Raw genomic sequence first — 20,550 nt, forward strand, 5'->3', positions numbered from 1 at the left:
TCGAAGGGCCCGGGTGTGATGACTAGAGTACTGCAGCAGGGTGTTCCTTTCCGTCGGTTTCCTATACAAGGTGGTGAGAAGGACTCCCTCACTCTCCTTAATGGTTATATCTAGAAAGTCAATGGACTCATTACTGCAGGTGCTGGTGAACTGGATGTCGCTGGATTGGGCATTAAGCCAGCGCGTGAAAGCCTCCAATTCTTGCTTGTCACCTTCCCATATCATCAGTATATCGTCTATATACCGACGGTACTCCACAATTCTCTCATGGTATGGATTGTTGGAACAAAGGACCCTGTGTTGTTCGTATTCGTTCATGTAGAGTATTGCCAGAGCCACTCCTTTCATCTGCATGAAAAAGTCATCTTGGAATAGAAAGAAGTTTTTAGTCATAGCAATCTCAAGTAAATCAGAGATGAATTCCGTTGGGACTTCCGCTGGTTGTGGACGGGATTCCAAGGCCCTTCGTATGGTTATCAAGGCTGGTTCTTGAGGAATGCTCGTGTATAAAGACACGATGTCCATAGTTACCAGTAATTGCTTCCGTTTATCAAAAGGGCGTTGGTCTATCAAGTTGATCACCTGCATTGTGTCTCTCAAATAGGTGTCAGTGTCTTCTGCCAAAGGCTTCAGGAACACATCTATATACTTGCAGAGGGGTTCGAGGATAGACCCACATCCCAATATAATCGGTCTTCCTGGTGGTTTGGTGGGGTTCTTGTGGACTTTCGGTAGTACATAAATCGTTGGTGTACGTGGTTGGTCCACATTGAGGTAGGCATGTTCTTTCTCAGAGAGGAAGCCAGCATCCTTTGCTTTGGTCGTAATAGCGACAATCTGTCGTCTGATCTCGTTAGTGGGGTTGGTTGTCAGGCGCCGATAGCTCACGTTGTCCCTCAGCTGTGAGTATATCTCCTGTTTATATTCCTCCGTCCCCATGAGAAATGCGGCTTCTTTCTCACTCAGCCACCCACCTTCCAGGCCTGACTTGCTGAGCTCAAGAATTGTTTTCTCCAATTTGATCGTAGGGTTACCTGGGAGATTTTGGTAGTGTGTTTCTACTGCAAGTTGTTTCTGCAGTTCAGCATTGTAAGCAGTCACATCCCACAAAACAATACCCCCGCCTTTATCGGCCGGTTTGATTATTGTTTCTGGGAGTGATTGCAGATGGGACAAAGCTTGTTGTTGTTCCTTTGACAGATTGTGATTAATATGTATAGGTTTTCTAAAGAAGTTCTCAACTTCTGTGATCACAGCATTTTCAAACGTGATTATTTCCTTCGCAACCATATTATTGAGAGGAAAGAATGTGGACTTATGGTGTAGCCCTGTTATATCATGTTTATCAAGTGCTTGTTTATTGGCAAAGAAGTTCTTAAGCCTCACTGTTCTGAAAAATTTATATAGTTCCAGTTTGGTTTGAAATAGGTCATTTTTCTTTGTTGGGACAAATGAGAGTCCCTGGCTAAGCACAACGTTTTCGGTATCCGAGAGATGGTGTTTAGATAAGTTAAAGATTGGGATGGTTGTATTGCTTTATGAGGCACTTTATGCCGGCGACATGCTTGACCTGCAGGCCGGTCACAACTATCTGCAGGGAGCGCGCCTTCCGTCCCTGAACTTGGCCCAGGCAGATTTCCTAGACAGGCCCATTGGTCTGGAGGAAGTGGTGTTGGCGATCTCCCGCTTAAAGCTGGGGAAATTCCCGGGCCCGGAAGGGTATCCGGCGATCTTTTACAAGACGTTCTGCCAACAGGGGGCCCCCCTGTTGCGGGATCTTTTTAACGTCTTTGCCCAGCCTGGTGCGATTCTGGCAGATCTTCTGGAAGCGGCGATCTCGGTCATACCGAAACCGGGCCGTGATCCCACTCGCTGCGGTTCATATAGGCCGATCTCTCTTTTAAATCTTGAGTTCAAACTGTACACAGGCATTCTGGCAAGCAGATTGGCACCTTATATGCAACAATTAGTGGAGCCCGACCAAGCCGGCTTCATACCCCAGCGACAGACCAGCGACAACACTATGCGGGTCCTCCACCTCATTGAAGCAGGGTCGCGGACGCGAACAGACTGCATGCTCCTCACCATCGATGCCGAAAAGACCTTCGATAGGGTGCACTGGCCCTGCCTGGAACAGGTGTTACGTCATTTTGGCCTGGGGGAGGTTCTTCGCACCTGTATATTGAATTGCTATGGACAGCCTACTGCCACGGTGTGCGTCAACGGGCACACCTCCCCTCGCTTACCGATTGAAAGGGGGACCAGACAGGGATGCCCCCTCTCCCCTATCCTTTTTGCCCTTTACATGGAGCCGCTGGCGCAACGGATCAGGCAGCATGCTCTTATCAAGGGCATTGCATTTGGAGGGGACACACACAAGATCAGTCTATATGCGGATGATATATTACACTCCCTCACCGAGCCGATTCAATCGCTCCGCGCACTTTTTATTGAACTCCATAGTTTTGCGCTGGCCCCCGGATTCAAAGTTAACGCCGATAAATCAGTGGCCCTCAATATATCACTGTCACCCGAGACACTAGCCGAGGTACAAGGCGAACTCGATGTGCAGTGGGCTGGCACAACAGTCCCTTACCTGGGAGTCCTCCTGGGCCCGACCATCCCTGTCACCGCCGAGGCGAACTATGCCAAGCTTCGCTAGCGACTTCGCGAAGAACTCCGGAGTTGGAAGCACCATTCCCTCTCCTGGCTAGGGAGGATAGCCGCCACCAAGATGACCCTCCTGCCAAAGATACTTTATGTATTCCAGACCCTCCCCCTACGCCTGCCGACAGGTTGGATTCAACAAACACAGTCCGAATTGGCGCGCTTCATTTGGAACGGCCGCCGGCCGTGCTTTAAGCATGGAATTGCAGTCCTCCCGCCCAGTCACGGCGGAGTAGGGGTACCAGACCTCCAACTTTATTACTACGCGACACAGCTCCGCAGTCTCGTGGAATGGCACCAGCTGGAATCCGGCAAGAACTGGCTTTTCCAAGACCAGGCGGTTGGCGGCATGCCCCTACAAGGGATCCCCTTCCTCCCCTAACATCATCGGCCGCCTAATCTCCACGCATCGCAGATCACGGGCACTGTCCTGGAGGTGTGGGACCGGGTCACCATCAAACACGAGCTAACATCCTTCCCCTCCCCTATGACACCGTTATTTGCCAATCCCGATTTTACCCCAGGCCTGGACCCCAAAGCATTTCCAGCCTGGCGACATTACCCCTGCAGAGCCTTAGGTCATCTTTGTAATCTAAATGGTGTCCTCTCCTTTCGACAGATGAGGGAGGACTACGGCATACCGGAGACCGATCGACTGCCCTACATGCAGGTGCGACACTGGGCACTGCAGCCGGAAGTCAGGCCGGGAGCGCAACGCCTCCTCACCCCATACGAAAAGTGGCTAGTCACTCGCACTTCCGATAAAAAGCTGATTTCTGACCTATACCAACACCTCCTTCTCACAAACATTTATACATACAACACGGGTAGGAGCCGATGGGAGCGGGAACTCGGAAGGGCCCTCACACACAAAGAATGGAGCGGTATCTACCATAGGGCCAGACACTCTGCATATCATACCGGCCTAACGGAAACCCTGACCAAAGTAGCCACCTACTGGTATCACACGCCTGAGAGCTTACATCAATTTGACCCCCGCATTAGCTACCGCTGCTGGAGAGGATGTGGGGAACTTGGCACGCTGGAGCACTTATTTTGCAGCTGTGACCGCTTGCAGGGATATTGGGGTCCACCAAGCTCGGGTCCTGCGATGAGACAACGCCGGACAGAGCGGGGCCTCCTTTTTCCTGAGCTGGGTTCCAGGAGAGGTGAGGTACACTCCCTGTACTATTCAGATGTAAGAGACACCGTTTGGTACAGAGGAACACGATTTTGGACTATTTATGTATATCCTTTACAGATTGTCGTTACGTTCACTTTATGTATGCAGTAGCTAATGCTTAGAACTCTGGCCCTGAAGAAAGCCATGGGATCTTGTCCCTACCGGCTGAAACATGTTGGCCTTGTAAATGCAGTTATATGTTTAGACTGCTTCCTCTGCATTGTTCTTGTTTGTTTGAGGGAAAGGACAAATTACATTAGAATTTTTCGCCTATTGATCCTTTTACCCCTTGTTTTTAACTCACACATCTTTTGATTTTTGCACTGCACTCGATCCCATCTTTATCATTTGTTCATGGGTACCTTAGCGATTGATGGTGCGACCCAATTGAGTAAGGGCGATGGATGGGTCTCATTGATCAAGAGACATACCACCCCATTTTTGGATGACCAAATGAGAACACTTGATCTACATACCTATTTGATGGGAATCCAACACATCTCTGTACGGGTCTTACCAACAATCTCAGTAGGTCCTTCGACAGGTTTGTCCTGGCACACATTCTGATATAGAGACTTATGTAGCTCTATTAGCGCCTAACTCACTTATGTAGGAGTTTTGCAGCAGCTCGGAGTACTTGAAGCTCCGTTATAGACCCCCGGTTCTTTTGTTGTTAGGAGTACGATATTGGACGACATAGACTCTCACCTAGACATCCAACTCCCTAGGTTCCCTGCTTACATCTTGCTGGGGTCCCTAATGCTTTGATGTACCCTTTGAAATCACGGAGAGGCAGGCTTATCGCTATTGCTTTAGGGGCAGCCCCGCAGAACATTCTGGCGCACTGGAGGACCACACAGACCCCCCCACACACAGGTTGGTTGAACAGGCTGTGGATGGTGCTGGGCATGGAGAAAATGTCCCTAGCACGGGCTGGAAGAGGCGAGGAGTTCGCGGAACTCTGGCGGCCCTTTCTGACTATGCTTACAGGGGAATTCCGGGAATTAAGCTGCCCCCGCTACTTACGCCTCCTTCGTTTAGCAGATACCCCAATTCCGGAGTAGAAGGCGCCCGGAAGCAAGCACAAAGTTGGGCCCTGATGGCCCTCTTACTGCCTTTCCCTTTTTTTCTTAGTGGGGTACTCTTTTTGTTTTGTGGATAGGGGGGAGGAGGGGGTACCGTTATACTTCTTCCGGGTGTTATATGGACCTGCATTGCTGTCCAACTCGCTATAGCATCAAGTTTGACTGTGTTTCTTATGGTGGACTTTGCCTTGATACACTTGAGGGAAAATTGCGGTCCAACTGTTTTTTTCTGTTTTGAAAACTCAATAAAAGATTTAAATCATAAAATGGGGGGAGAGGGAGGAAGTGCCACAGAATCTCCAACTTCCTGTTCCTGTCCAGCAGGCTCCTCCCAGTGCTTTGTCCAACTCCTGCTCATTCTGCCTTTGGATTTTGAGCTGGAAAGATCATTCTTTTTGTCTGCTGCATCATTATCATTGGATTTGAGGATTTTTGAATTGGATATTTTACAAGGTGGTGGTTGTTGTGTCTGTTTGATTGGGGGCATTGCAGTTGTTGCAACTACAATTTAATTTTGGTATATATCATTCATTTTTTTATTGTTATGGGTAGTAGTAGTCAGTAGGCCCAGAGCTAGTCATGGGTGGGTGCATGATGAAGCAACTGTTCCTTTGGTGTGTTTTGAATGTATTTCATTTTCAAGCATCATTTAGGGCATGGATGGCATTGGATTGAGTTGGGAAATGGGGTGGGCTTTCTGTTGTTGGGCTTGGCCATGTGGCTGGTGGCCATTTAGAAGCCTAGGCCTACAGGCTTGTCTGGCCTTGTCTGCCAACAGGCCTGCTTTCATCCAGTAGGCTCAGAGCAGGTAGCCACAGCTGCATTAAACAAGTGTTTATGTGTGGTCTGTTGAATTTAGACATAATTTAGGGCATGGATGGCATTGGATTGAGTTGGGAAATGTGTTTTTTTGGGGAGAGTTTTCTGTTGTTGGGCCTGGCCATGTGGCTGGTGGCCATTTTGAAGCCTAGGCCTGCAAGCTTGTCTGGCCTTGTCTGCCAACAGGCCTGCTTTCATCCGGTAGGCTCAGAGCAGGTAGCCACAGCTGCATTAAACAAGTGTTTCTGTGTGGTCTGTTGAATTTAGACATCCTTTAGGGCATGGATGGCATTGGATTGAGTTGGAAAATGTTTTTTTTGGGTGGCTCTCTGTTGTTGGGCCTGGCCATGTGGATGCTGGCCATTTTGAAGCCTAGGCCTGCAAGCCTGTCTGGCCTTGTCTGCAAACAGGCCTGCTTTCATCCAATAGGCTCAGAGCAGGTAGCAACACCTGCAGTAAACAAGTGTTTCTGTGTGGTCTGTTGAATTTAGACATAATTTAGGGCATGGATGGCATTGGATTGAGTTGGGAAATGTGTTTTTTGGCGTGGGCTTTCTGATGTTGGGTGTCTTAAAGACAAACCTATTGTTGTGTGTGACTGGTGTGTGTTGGTGTGCAATGCATGCACTCTGCAGACCTTTTTTGGGCCTGTGTATTTTCGTTTTTGCATTTTATTGCATTAAAAAGGCAGAGCAGTGTGCTTTAGCATGCATCCTTTGCCTGGCTTTTATAGGCTTTTGTCAGCTCCTGGTGTTTCCCAGCCCCCCAGTTTGTTGCTTGTGATTTGTGAGTGTCCATGTGGCTGGTGGCCTTTGTTTGTGGTGGGAGTTATTAGTGTCCTTCTTTTGCCATATAGGCCTGCATGGTTTTCCTATTGGCTTACTGCTTCCATCCACCCATTCCCTTTGCCAGCAGCAGCTCCATGAAAGATGTGATGCTCAAATAATTTAATGGCAAATAGGGTCCACCCCACTTCCATTACATTTTTATTTTGGTGGTTCTTATTCTCTTTCCTATCCTTCCTGAGAGTGTAGTGCGTACACAGTAGTATAACATAGCACTTGTTGACAAAGTCTCAGAAATGGCTAGACTATATCTTTTGTTTGTTTGTTTGTACTAGTACAGTAGTAATTGAACCACGACAACAAATGCAACATTTCACTGATGTTCTTCTCCTGGGTTATTTGCTTTTAGGTGCACAAAAAGCCAGAGGAGGAGGTGTCATCATCATCACCCGTTATACTGCCAGCCAGACAGAAGTCCTGCTGCGCATCACGTCCACATGTGACCACAAGTTGTGCACCTGCGTCCTGCCTGACATCTGAAGAAGATGGCCCCAAAGAAAGGTACCAGGTCCAGTACCAAGAAAGTTGCCGGTGAGAAGAAGGAACAGAAAAAGGAAGTGCCACTAACCACAACTGGTGTGCTGGCTAATGTTTTTTTTGGGACCAAAATAATTACGCCTGCAGCAGCGTTGTCCGGGAACCAAGCTGGAAGCAGCACCTCCGCACCAGCGGTCCAACCCCACCAACCTAGGCCCAAGGCCTTGAGTGTCGCAGAGGTAGCCAGTCTACTAACGAGCAGCGATGTTGAAATGTCATTATCGCAAGGTAGTACACAATCAACGCAGGCGGAAACTCAGCAGATAAGTGTGCAGCAGCAGCCGCAACAACAACAGCAGCAGCCACAAAAACAGCAGGAGCCGCAAGAACAGCAGGAGCCGCAAGAACAGCAGCAGCCGCAAGAATAGCAGCAGCCGCAAGAAGAGCAGCAGCCGCAAGAACAGCAGCAGCCGCAAGAACAGCCCACAATAGTGGTTGTTGCCCCTGAAGTAGGGGCATTTCAGGAAATCGAGCTTCCTGCAGACAAAGTGGAGCAAACCACTGTTTCGGAAGATCTATTGTCTTCCAGACCACCAGCAAGGAAAAGGAGGCTTAGTCCATCATCTTCTTCAAGCCCCGCTTCTGATGATCGTGATGCCACTTGGCAGCCTCCAGCTCAGTCTGAGAGTGATGCACGCCACAAGACAATGCTTCTGAAAAGGAAGGTTCCAGAAAAACTTAGAGTTATGGACGTAGATGTACAAGAGGGTGATGATGTTGATGAAGACGAGCCAGTCATCACACACATCACTCCCACCCTAAAGGGGATGGAGACCAACATTCTCACCCTATTCAGAAAGGCTGCTACTGAGCGGGATGTAGCATGGATACCACCAACACAGGTTACTCCACCACGACCTCCAGCTGACATATTTTCAAAGGCCCGGCAGGGACCTACATCCAGCTCAACCATCTCAGTAGGTAGTGGTAGTAGAAGTCACAGTGTAGCTGCACAGAGTCACATTTCAAGAACACCCTCCAGTTCATCTGGTATTGAAAGTGGCACATCCAGCAGTGCCAGAAAGTTCTCCTCCCCAGTTTGGGACTTCTTTTCGGTTAGCACTAAGGAGGAGAACGTTGCTATACGCTCAATTTGTCGCACAGGTGTTCGGCGGGGTAAGCTTGGTACAAACTATGGTACCGGAGGCCAAACAAGTAATCTCAAAGTACACCACACTGTTGTGTGGGAAAATCACCTACTTCACTTACATCAAAGTAAAAAAAATCAACCCATTGATGTTGGACATGAAGAATCAGGGGACGATATTATTGCGGTGGAAGGTGAAAAAGAGGGAGGCATTTCTAGCCCTGTCCCCAGTAGTGTAGTGGTATCGCCCACATCCTCCTCAGCAACATCTCAGTGGCACCACAGTAAGAGCCATACTCAGAGTCAGGCTGAGACACCAAGGCGACCGAGTACTGCAATGAAACAAAGTACATTGTTGAGCCTAAGTGGGTTGATGAAAACAACTGCACCACAAAGGAAAGTAATCCAGCCTACCATTGAGAGCATGCTTAGGTTGGAGGGGCAGTTCCAACGCAACCACCCAACAGCACGGTTGTACAATACGAAGCTGGCTAAAATGTTAGCGCTGGACGTTCTCCCTTTTTCATTTGTGGAAGGGGTGGGTTTCCTTGAATTTGTGTCAGCCATCTGCCCTAAATGGAAGGTACCCAGCCGGTCCTATTTCGCAAGAATTGCTGTTCCGGCACTACATCATGATATGTTGGAATTGGTTGGACAAGCTTTGCAGAAGAGTGCTGTTCACAATATCCACCTGACAACAGACATGTGGACCAGTTGCCAAGCCACAGATTACATGTGCATCACTGCATACTGGGTCTCTTTTGTGGGGGTTAGAGATAAGCTATCTGAAGGAGGTGCTCTTGACACAGCTCAGATTTTTACAGCTACTCGGAAACATGCAACTGTAGCCATGTTCGCCATGGAGAAATCTCATACTGCTGTAACCATTTTGGAAGAGTTTCGCAGCAAGGTTTTTGAATGGCTGCGCCCAAGAGGGCTTAGTATTGGTTTTGTTTCCACAGATAATGGCAGTAATGTACTTAAGGTCATGGAGCTTGGTTCCTATTTCAGGGTGCCGTGTTTGGCGTACTGCATAAACATTATAGTTCAAGACTTTCTGAAAAAAGAACCCATAGTCATCAACTTACTGACCACCTGCCGAAGAATATAATGTGTGTATCAAACCTAGGCATTCTATAACAGCAATAGGGGAATCAGATTTGTAACAAGAGAGAATAACAGAGGCAAAAAAAATCAAAAAGTTATATTATCTTTAATTTAAGCATATATAAAAGAAGGAGATTTGTTTCATACAAATTCAACAAAAAACAATAATACACAATTAATTACATAAAATCATATACAACTTAATCAAAACAACAATTTAAAATCAATTAGTGGCATTTGCAAGTGTCTACGCGTTTCGGAGTTGGAAAAACGCCTTCTTCAGGAGCCACGGATATTTTTCAAAATAATAGATGTTGCCTTCAATTGCCAACAATCGATATTTGTATAGCGATGGTCTGATTTCGTAAAACGCAACTGGACAACCTTATTGTTGATATTCCAATTTGCACCAAATAAAATTAGTCGGTCATTACTTCCTTGAACATATTCAACGAGAGCAAAGTAATCGCGATTATTAATGTATTTTCATCACGATGCTGTCTTTAGTCCCCTACTAGTATTGTATCTTTTTCGGGTATCCTCACAATAGTTTAGTAAGAATCTTCGTGTATTCAAGAGGAGGCCGGTAACGCTTGATTTATTAGAGTCAAATGATTCACTTTGATTCAAAAACCATAGACGATTGCACGATAGTTCCCAGGGTGAATGTAATGAACTAAAGTTACTCCATATAAATCCGGCACCAATGTATATTGGAATGAATCGTCCTCTATAATAGATGATTGCTGATATGCAGGTTCAGGGTTGACGAGTCGAGATAAGACCTTCAACGAGCCTGGACAAAAGTTGGTTGATAGCGTCCTCTTGGCGGTTAGAAATGGCACCTGCCGAAGAATTTACACTCATTTTAGCCATTATTTTAAAGCTCGGAAGGCGCTGAGGATCATTCAAAATGACTATAAAATGCCAGTCAAAGCACTCATCCAGGAGGTGGCCACACATTGGAACTCAACTTATTACATGCTTGATCGTCTGTTTGAGCAGTACAGCCCACTCAATGAATATGTCATGCGAAGAGGGGATGCAACTGTAAAAGGCTTGACCCTTCAGATGGACCAATGGTGCCTAGTTAAATGCCTGACTGACATGCTTCGTCCTTTTGAAGTCTTCACACATGAAGTCAGTAAGGAGGACTGTACTATGGGCCAAGCTATCCCATTATTGCAAATGCTAGAGCATCAGCTGAAGGCAGTGTCTGAATCATACAAAGGTGTGGAGGAAAAAAAAGAAGCCTATGAGTTGGTGGAGAGCTTAGCCCATCGCTTAGCTAACAATACAAGGGTGAAAAATAAGATTTTATCACAAGAACATTACATTTCTGCCACAATTCTGGATCCACAAACAAAATTGGCACTGAAGACATTAATTCCTTTTTCAGAGATGGATGTTGCCTGCTACAAAACTTGGATAGCTGAGGCAGCGTGTAAGTTGGAAAATGAACGGCTGCTAATTAAATTTAAAAGCCTGCTAGCTCAACCCACAACAAAAACTGCAGCAGGGCATCCGGCATCAAGTGCAACTTCGGAGGCTGAGGGCAGAGCGTTTGGCTCAGAACACTCACCATCACTATCGACAACAGCAATAACTGGATCATTCGGCCCAGTAGAATCTTTACAGGATTGGTATTTACATTTAGGCATTCGTAAACGCAGTGCTGATGCACAGAGAAAAGACCCGGAAAAAAGTTTTGCACCCCTGAACATTGAGCGGATGGTCCAGGCCTATCTGGATGACCCAACAGAGGTGTACATTGATAAAAACCCATTGCGGTATTGGTATGGGAAAAGGGCCCAATGGCCACTGCTCAGCAGGCTGGGGATAAGCTATCTGGTTTGCCCTGTCGCAAGTGTCTCTTCTGAACGTGTTTTCAGTGCTGCTGGTTCCATTGTAACAGTGAGAAGGAGCAGTCTCTCACCCAAAAAAGTGGAGAGGTAAAAAATTATCAAAATGAATCAGCACTTCATACCACCGGATTACACAATACATAAATCAAGGGAGGAAGATGAGGACAGCGGGTCAGGTGACGGAAGTAGTGTGTTACATGATGATTACCTACTTCTGGTTGAACCCCCAGAGTTTGAGGACGAGCTATACTTCCCTGATAATTAGGCTTGCACTTACTGTCTTCCTCCCTGATGTTCCTTTATTTGTGTATCCTCCTGAGTCTCCCTAAATCCATTGCCCTCAAGACAGATGATGATTGGATGATGCAAAATAGAAGAAAAAATAAAATCTTTCTTAGTCCCTCCAAAAGAAGTGGAACATGATGACTAAGCTATCCTCCTTTCTGTGCCGAGAGAGAATGCCCATTAACTGAAAATGAGATGGAACAGGTAATGAATGATGTAATGCATTGGACGCAGACTGAGTGATTTCGTTGTTGTTTGTTGTGCATGAAGTTATTTCATTGTGCACTATTTGTAATAATCATCATTATATACACTAAAAGTAACTCAAGGCAATTTTGCCCTTCTTGCAACTATTTTTAATAAGAAATTTGTACTTCTACTGCAGCTTGATACATTGCTTTTGATTGAGTACAGGAAGGGAACTCAATCTGTGCACACTGAGTATGACAACAGCACCATCCATTATGATGATGGTGAGAGAGACGACCCCTTAACTTAAGATGACAAGGAACAGGTAATGATTAAAATGAATGGCATGCATTGGACACCTGACTCTGAGTGATTGGTGTTTGTGTTTTTGTTGTTTGCTGTGCATGAAGTGAAGTCAAAGTGTACTAGTCTTACTGTACACACTAAAGAGTGACTCAAGTCAATATTATTTCTACTCTTGTTGTTTAATAACAAAATTGTACTTCTACTGCAGACCGATCTTCACAGTCAGTCAGTACAAGTATCGGAGATGATTGATGGAATAATAACAAGTCAGGACGTTTCATGAGTGGCATAAAAGGTAAAAAAAGTCAACAACAACCACAGCAGACCTAAATGTCTGTGTAGAAGTGGAGTCCAGTGTAGCGGTGGTATGACTCTGATGCATTGATTTAGTCACTTAAATTGTAAAATGCTATGTTGCTGGATACATATGTGCTTTGTCCAACTCTTTAAAAAAATGTACTCTGTCTAAACGGAGGATGTGCTAAGCGACGTGCCGCCACTGTGGGCCTTCTCTGTCCTGTTGCTGTTGTAGGTCAATGCTGGAAACGGACTAGAGTAAAGATGATGCATACATGCCGCATCGGAAAGTGTTCTTGTTGCACTACACCATAATTTGTGCATTTTTTTCAACTTTGTTTCTCAATAATATCCTTTTTGTTTTTCCATCTACAATTACAGGCCAGGCCTTACCCTGTTCTATACTTGGGAAAACAATGCACACTTACCTTACCAATAAATCTACATCAGGCAGGCAGTGGCGACACCCAAGATTGATGGACGAGAGGACCAAGAGGAATGCTGAGATGCAAATCCACAGTTTTGACCAGGATAACACAGTTACAGTACCAACTTTCATCATCTTTTAAATATTTTGTTCCATTTTTTGGTCGACAATCTTTACAACAGTGTGTGTTCTTCTTCTTCTTGTTATTATTATCATTAGGTTTGCTCTCTGTTTATGATTCATCCCTGCCAATACTTAACATTTTTATTTGCTATCTGTAAAAGTAAGCCCGGAACAACTGAACAAAAACGGTATGTAATCCGGGTCTCTCTCCTTATCAATCATCATCATGCATGCATTTCCTTTTTCTCCCTTAAAATATTGATATGAATATGGTAGTCTACAGAGTTTATTGTTTGTCCACGTGTACTGGTTTCCATTTTCAAACCTTTCCCCAAACCCCCCTTCCCATCCATTCAACAAACCCTAACTCTCTTCCCCTGGGCTGTGTGACTAATTGAGGTGTGACTAAATTAAATGTACACCAATAATTTGTCACACGCTTGCTGGGTCGGATGTGGCAAAAGCAACAGTACTTCAATTTCAAGGCAGAGAGAGGATCTTCTTCTGCTTTCCCCACCAATGAGCTGTATATTTTAGAGGTGGTTTTTATTTACCGAAGGGACGTATACATCCCCATTAAATGCCGGCATTGATTGGATTTGTTGTCATCCTCATGCACAGCACTAACTGTTACGCTTGTGTTGAGCGTACTGTAGGCCTAGACAAGTGACTCAACACAACTATAGTTTGTAACTCTGTCTAGTAGGCTATCCCCACCTTCATTATGTTTTGTTGTAAAATATTTTTGCATATTATTGTTGCTCGGTAAGTTCTGTACTGTACTTCATTCTACTACTCCCCGAACAGTCTCTCAAAGGCAACTGACTGTCCCAATTTCTTTTTTTGCAAATGCTGCTGCCCTACCAGTGTCTACTACTACTACTACCACCACCACCACAATTATGGCATGCTAGGAAAGGAAACCATCATCACCATGCAGCCACCTCTGTGCCTAAGTTAAACATCAAGCAAAGGTAAGGGACGTTTGAGGGAGGCTTAACCCCTTCCATGCTCATGACGAGCTCAGCTCAGCTCAGCTCAGCTATCCGTTTTCGTTGCTGTCCAGCACAGCAGGGGAAACTACCAAGCAGCGATGTGGCTAATTAATAATGGACATGTTTTCAATCAATTCACACACCCCTTTGAGTCCAGTTAAAGAATGCATAGACTAGAAGTGAGAGACTGACAGTACTAGTAGGACCACTCAATCAGTGAGGGGTGCGGCATCTATCTGTTTGTGTCTTACTGTAGCATCCTGATTTCATTTCTTCTCTGTCCTTCTTTAGTGTTTGTCATTACTTGCTCAGCAGGCATCTATGATGTCACATAGTGTTCCAATTGTGTATGCTTGAAAGCAGGAACAGTTACATCTGAGGCTGAGCTGGAGTCCATCTGCTCCTGGTGGGGTTTCTATTATTGGATCTACTTTATTCTATTGTATCTACATGACCTGAATCTTATCTTCAATAAACCTAATCTGTTTCATATACTGGACTTAAAGACATCAATTTGTTACAAGTTTGGCGACGAGGTACAGAGCCTATGCGTGAAGAAAAGACTGGATTACTGCAACTAAGAATTTGGAACTACTGCACCTGGAGAACTTTTTCAAGCCAAAGAGGAAAAGCTATTTAATGAGAGCACCCTGGTTAACCCCACCAGTGTCCTTTGTGATCTGGACAGCCTGTTTCCCCAGGGAGTTGGGATTTGCTGCATGATTTGGCCTGAATCTGAAGAGAACTTACAGAGAGATTTGCTGCATGATTTGGCCTGAATCTGAAGAGAACTTGGAGGGAACTATTAAGTTATGGTTTCTGTGTTTTAAAGAGAGATATTTGCTTTCCTCTTTTGGATTTAAGGAAACCTTTTTCAAGAACTGTGCTCATACCAAGCTTCTAACTGTGTGACCAGTAACACACATGATTTGGATTTGGACAAGAAAACACGCGTCTACTATCAGCCGTAGGGAAGTGGATGCGCAGTGTTTGCCTGTTATTTGACAACTCAGAGGATGAGCAGCGTTTGGAACCCTACGGGAGAGACACAGGGATGCTGGTGGTTGTGAGCAAGAGTACTAGGTACAATGGGGTGTGGTACACCCAATTGGAGAAAATTTAATTTTTGAATTCGTTTGACAAAATCCTTGAAGATTTCTTAATATTACAAGAAAAGAACCTGCTCATGTACAACCTTTCAATTTAAGGAGATAATATCCGGTAATTCTGCTGAAGTACTAAAAGCTGAACGTTTAGTGCATACTACCTTGGATTGAGGGCGCGCTGTGAGGATACTGTGCGTTTACTGAAAGAACGAGTTTTCTGACTTTTGCTGAAGATTATCTACGTTTTTTCATGTTTTTGAATAAAGTGTTTACCTTTGATTTGGTTTAACGTCTTCATGCACACGCGACGGACTGTAGCGTGCAGCTTCTTGTTTCCTTGGTTTCCGCCGTCACTGCCTAGCGTTACTGCCCAGAATTCCACGGTGTGTAATGTGATGACAGCGCACGTATGACGTATGACGTCATTGGTGGCCATATTTATTTTGCACAATCGCGTCGTGAAGCAGCAGCGCGTTTTAATACTATCCTGACTGCGTCTGGAATTTAAATACGATTTGGAAGGAAAAGGTACTGTTTTATTTTGTACATTGTGAAGAGGGAAATACACATTTAAAACTTGATTTTGTAAGAAGATTTGGCACAACGATCTGTGAACTGCACATTTAAAACTGCATTTTGTAAGAAGATTTGGCACAACGATCGGTGTAAACATTGTCTTACAATTTTCTTTTGGAACACTAAGGATCGTTTCTCGCCATTTGTGGATTTTTATTCATTGTTTCAACATCTGCATTTCTTTTACAAGATATAACTTCACTGATGTATACAGCTGATGTACATTTTTTCAAGTGTCTTTTATTGCAATTTTATTCTCGCAGAAAAACATTCGCTGCATCTGACTACTTTTCTCATGTTTTCAGAGGGAGGTGGTGGAGTTTTATATATGTATTCTTTGGGAAGGACTACACATTATTTTTTTGCCATGTATTGCTTCTTATATGTTAGTTGCATGTGTGTACTTTGCATGTGTCTACTGGAACTGATAATACTACAGTTAGATAGTATCTTTAATGGTTGACTGGAACTGATAATACTACAGTGAGATAGTATCTTAAATGGTTCAGGTGTATAGTCGTTTTAATTTTGCATGAGTATATTGGAGCTTATAATACTACAGTTAGATAGTATCTTTAATGTGGGAGCCATGTATAGTTAGAGGTGCTCAGTTCTTTTATTCAAATCTGTTGTGGATTGCATGTTTGATTGCAGTTACATGTTCATGGGGTGTGTACATGTGTATTTTTGCGGGGCCACATTTTGTGCTCATTTATTGAGGTGCTCTATTCTTTATTCGATTCCAGTGTTTCTGTATTTGTATGTATTTACGGCTTGCATCTTAAGATGAGCCATGTTTGAGAAATTTCAATATTTTGAAGAATTTTAGTATTTTTCTGGACCACTTATGTGCTCTAAAGTTTTTAGAGGAGTTCAGTTTGTTGGATGTTTAAAGAACAATGTTTAATTTGTAGAACCGCAGGTGTTCGCTATGTTTCATTTGTAGACCACAGGGGTTCGCCATCTTTATGCTTAGAGAGCCGCAGGTTGCTCATTTGTAGAACCTCTCGTGTTCGCTATCTTTTATTTATTTATTGAACCACGTAAGTGCTCTAATATTCTAGAGGTGTTCAAATTGTTTGATGTTTTAAGGAGAGGAAGGTTGTTCATTGATTTGAATCAGTTAAATGATCTAACGTATAGAGAAGTTTTTATTTATGTATCAATTTCATTTTTACTGTGTATATGCTGTATGTTCCATTATCAAAATTTTTCTTCTCTCTTTTGTTTTCTTATCTTCTTTTATTTTGTCAAGGGGGGAGATGTGTAGCATCCTGATTTCATTTCTTCTCTGTCCTTCTTTAGTGTTTGTCATTACTTGCTCAGCAGGCATCTATGATTTCACATAGTGTTCCAATTGTGTATGCTTAAAAGCAGGAACAGTTACATCTGAGGCTGAGCTGGAGTCCATCTGCTCCAGGTGGGGTTTCTATTATTGGATCTACTTTATTCTATTGTATCTACATGACCTGAATCTTATCTTCAATAAACCTAATCTGTTTCATATACTGGACTTAAAGACATCAATTTGTTACACTTACCCAGTCAGCCAATTATTTAAATCAAACACTGGCTATGGGTGAACCTGCACCAGCAAGGAAACAGTGTGATATAAAACAGTAGCCCCACCCACAAAACATTAACAACATTGTATGTAAAGTAGAAATATTGATTTAATATAACCCTAACAAAAATAAACTATCTAAAAAAAAACACAAAACCTGACCCACCCCTCTCTCTAACCCCAACCAATGTCCGTAAAGAAAAAGTTCAACCAAAAATCCAATTGTCCAAAACCACAATGCCCAATTCCCACCCACCAAAACAATAAATAAAAAAGGGGCAATAAACAGGATCTCCTATGTCCGGCGGGATTGAGGACACGCACTGCCTCCTCAAGTAGGGCGACGCAGTGCTTTAGAGCGCGGCAGTTGCAGCCACAGTGGGGGGGGGGGCACCAGTGATGGAAAGGCAGCGGCGCGCGGCCACCAGATGATGGCGCCGTACCGCTGGAGGGCGGTGGCTGGGGCCCGGGGCATTGGAGGAGGCTTCAGCTGCTGCCGCCTCCTCCTCCTCCTCTTCAAGGGCTACCAGCCGACAATACTCCAATTGTATGGCCTCCAGATTCCGGCACCGTGCCTTGGCGGCCAACTCCTTCCGATCCGGTTTGGAAGGAGTAGCTGTATATCAAAAAGAAAAAACAAGACTATTGTAAAATATACTCTTAGAAAAACAGTAAGACAAGTTAATGATACACATAGTGGCATGGTAGCACTATAAAGCACAGTACATAACATTTCTGGTATGTATCTATCCTCCCACTTGCTTGGGCTTTAACATTTGCGGGATTTTTTCAGGCATTCAACCAACCATGCATCAGGTTCCTATCAGCCACCTTTGCAATTTGCTTGCTTGCATCACACGTATCCTTCTCTCTGACAGTCAAAAATATTAAATCTCGCCCGTCCTTCTTCCTTCCACCCGTCTTTCCCTTTTCAGTTCAACACCAGGTGATCTGATCTGACTTTTAGTCTTCTCCATAAAACTTTCAAAGCGGAGTTGAAATCAGATAGAAGAGGCCCTTGGTTACTCAATACTCCCACACCTAATGCCTTTACTAATGCCAATTAAAGGGTGTCTCGACTCTTCAAACATTCACAACAACAGGGACGTGGCTAACCACCAGCCAAGATGGCCGCACTCTACGAGAGCTCTGTGACTGACGAGCCCCCCTCTAGCAATCCGCCCAATCATCCGTACCTTTAGCAGTTGCTGCACGGCAGGGTTGTGGCCCCCGTATCCTTCGGTGCAGGCAGATTCTACCAGCGTCCAAATCCGAGGTTCCACGGAGCAGCTACGTCGTGTGGAAGACTGCGGCCTGTTCTGGCGCCAAGAACCTTGCGTGGAGACTGGACCCGAGGTACCCCGCACACTGCGACGCCTGCCACACCCTGCGTGCGCTCCAGAGCGGTATCAGCAGACCAGACGCTCTCCCGCCCCACCTACGGGACCTGCCAACGTCCCAGTGTGACACCTGTCCCCCGCGCCAGCTCTGGGACTCGGCCGGGCTGCACGCGGTGGCCGCTGCTGACAGGAGGGACTGGGGAGTGGAGGAGCCTCATCGAGGCCCGCCGCCACAACGCCGCATAGCCCGCAGGCCCCACTGTTTTGCCGCGGTAGGCTCCTGCTCCTCGCTGAGGTTAAAGCGGCTCGCACCCGCGCGGGTGGTTCACTGCCTGCCATTGCTCACGCATATCGCGGGCCGCTTGCCAGGACAATCCGAGACAGAACAGGATGACGAGGGCAGGGGTGTGAGTGGGCCCCAATACAACTCGGCTGGCCCATGCCGGCAGATCGATCCCAGGGTCCCCGCTGACCGTGGCGAGGCAGGGGTCTGTTTTCAAGGCATCCACAGCAGCCCTCAATCGCACCGGATATTCCTGACTACTGCAGCGTCGGTTTGGTTGGGGACGGCAGCTACAGGCAGGCAGAGGCTACGAGGAGACCACGCAACAAGGCAGACAGCACAATAGCCCGCCAGAACCACTTAGGAGCGCACTCCGCGGTACGCCCCAAACAACCTCTTACGTACCACAAACGACGTCGGTGGCAATGAGCGGCAGGGGTACGAGGGGTCAACAGACCTCGAAACTGGAACAGTATGCCTATAATAGGGACCCGCCGGACGCTGCGAAGGGAGACTCTGCTCGGACGCCACCCCACTCCGGGGAAGAGGGAAACAACACAGAAAAGATCACTCTCCACGACGTCATGGCGGCCCTAAAGACAATGTAATCCTCAATGGGCACCATCTCAACGGACATCTCCCTGCTTCGCGCTGACTTCGCAAAAATGTCTGACCGCCTGGTGTCGGTCGAGAAGACAACTACAGACCTTGTGGGAGACACGTCGGCATTGAAGCGCAAGGTCCAACGGCTGGAAGACGACAATCTCATGCTAAAAGCGAAACTGGATGACCAGGAAGGCCGCTCGAGGCGAAATAATGTACGCCTGATTGGCGTTCCAGAATCAGAACGCGGCCCGGCCCTGGACCCCTACGTTGAGGACCTTGTCACTAAGCAGCTCCAACCCAAAGGACTCTCGAAATATTTCTCGGTGGAACGTGCCCATCGAGTCCCTGGAGGTCAGCCAAAGCCCGGGGCCCCACCTCGACCTATCCTGGCACGAATTTTCAACTTCAGGGACCGAGACGCCATTTTACAGGCAGCGCGCACTCGACCTCCCCATCCAAATTGACAACTCAGAGATCCACTTCTACCCGGATTACACAGCGGCAGTGGCTCAACAACGCCAGAGCTTCACGGAGGTAAAGAAAGAACTGCGTGCTCGAGAGCTCAAATACTCGATGATTTTTCCAGCGAAGCTACGTGTGGAATCCGAAGGCAAAACGTGGTTCTTCGATACGCCACAAGCGACTCAGGAGTGGTTGAAGGGATGGAGACCGGCGAGAAATTCGAAGAACCGAAATCCGCAGCGCAACTCCGGAGAGAGGAGCCCTCAACCTAACAACAATGCAGAATGAGCAGGGAACGTCGCATTACAATCTCCGTCAGGGTCACCGCAATCTTTCAACCTTTGATTTCCAAACCAGACGTCAATCCCCCCGCCAACCTGTTGGCGGTTGCCGGATATCCAGAGAGAGGGTGAGGCGGAGGGTCACTTACGGAGGGCCAAATATGGAAAGACTATGATTCGACAGGGCACGACCCATGCAGGTATGACTATGCGGTTAAGACTAGCACTGCATGAGTATCTACAGAGGGGGGGGGAACAGCACCGGACACAGAAGTCTCACCCCCACGAACAAATTTCATGTGTTGGGACTGTAAGCACTCTGCTCAGTTGGGGAGGTGGAAGGTTCATTGTCCGCCGGGCAGGGAGGCAGGGAGGGGGGTAGGGGTTCTTTCTGTTTTCACTTTGTTTAGTTCTTGTTTCTTTTCAAAATGGTTGGCTACTTGCAGACATACGCACCACAGACACCGTTTCTTCTTCATGCATTTAGGCTCGAAGGCCTGGCCGGAGCGACCATC

Source organism: Lissotriton helveticus, chromosome 6 (genome assembly GCF_964261635.1).
Source record: "Lissotriton helveticus chromosome 6, aLisHel1.1, whole genome shotgun sequence".
NCBI lineage: Eukaryota > Metazoa > Chordata > Amphibia > Caudata > Salamandridae > Lissotriton > Lissotriton helveticus.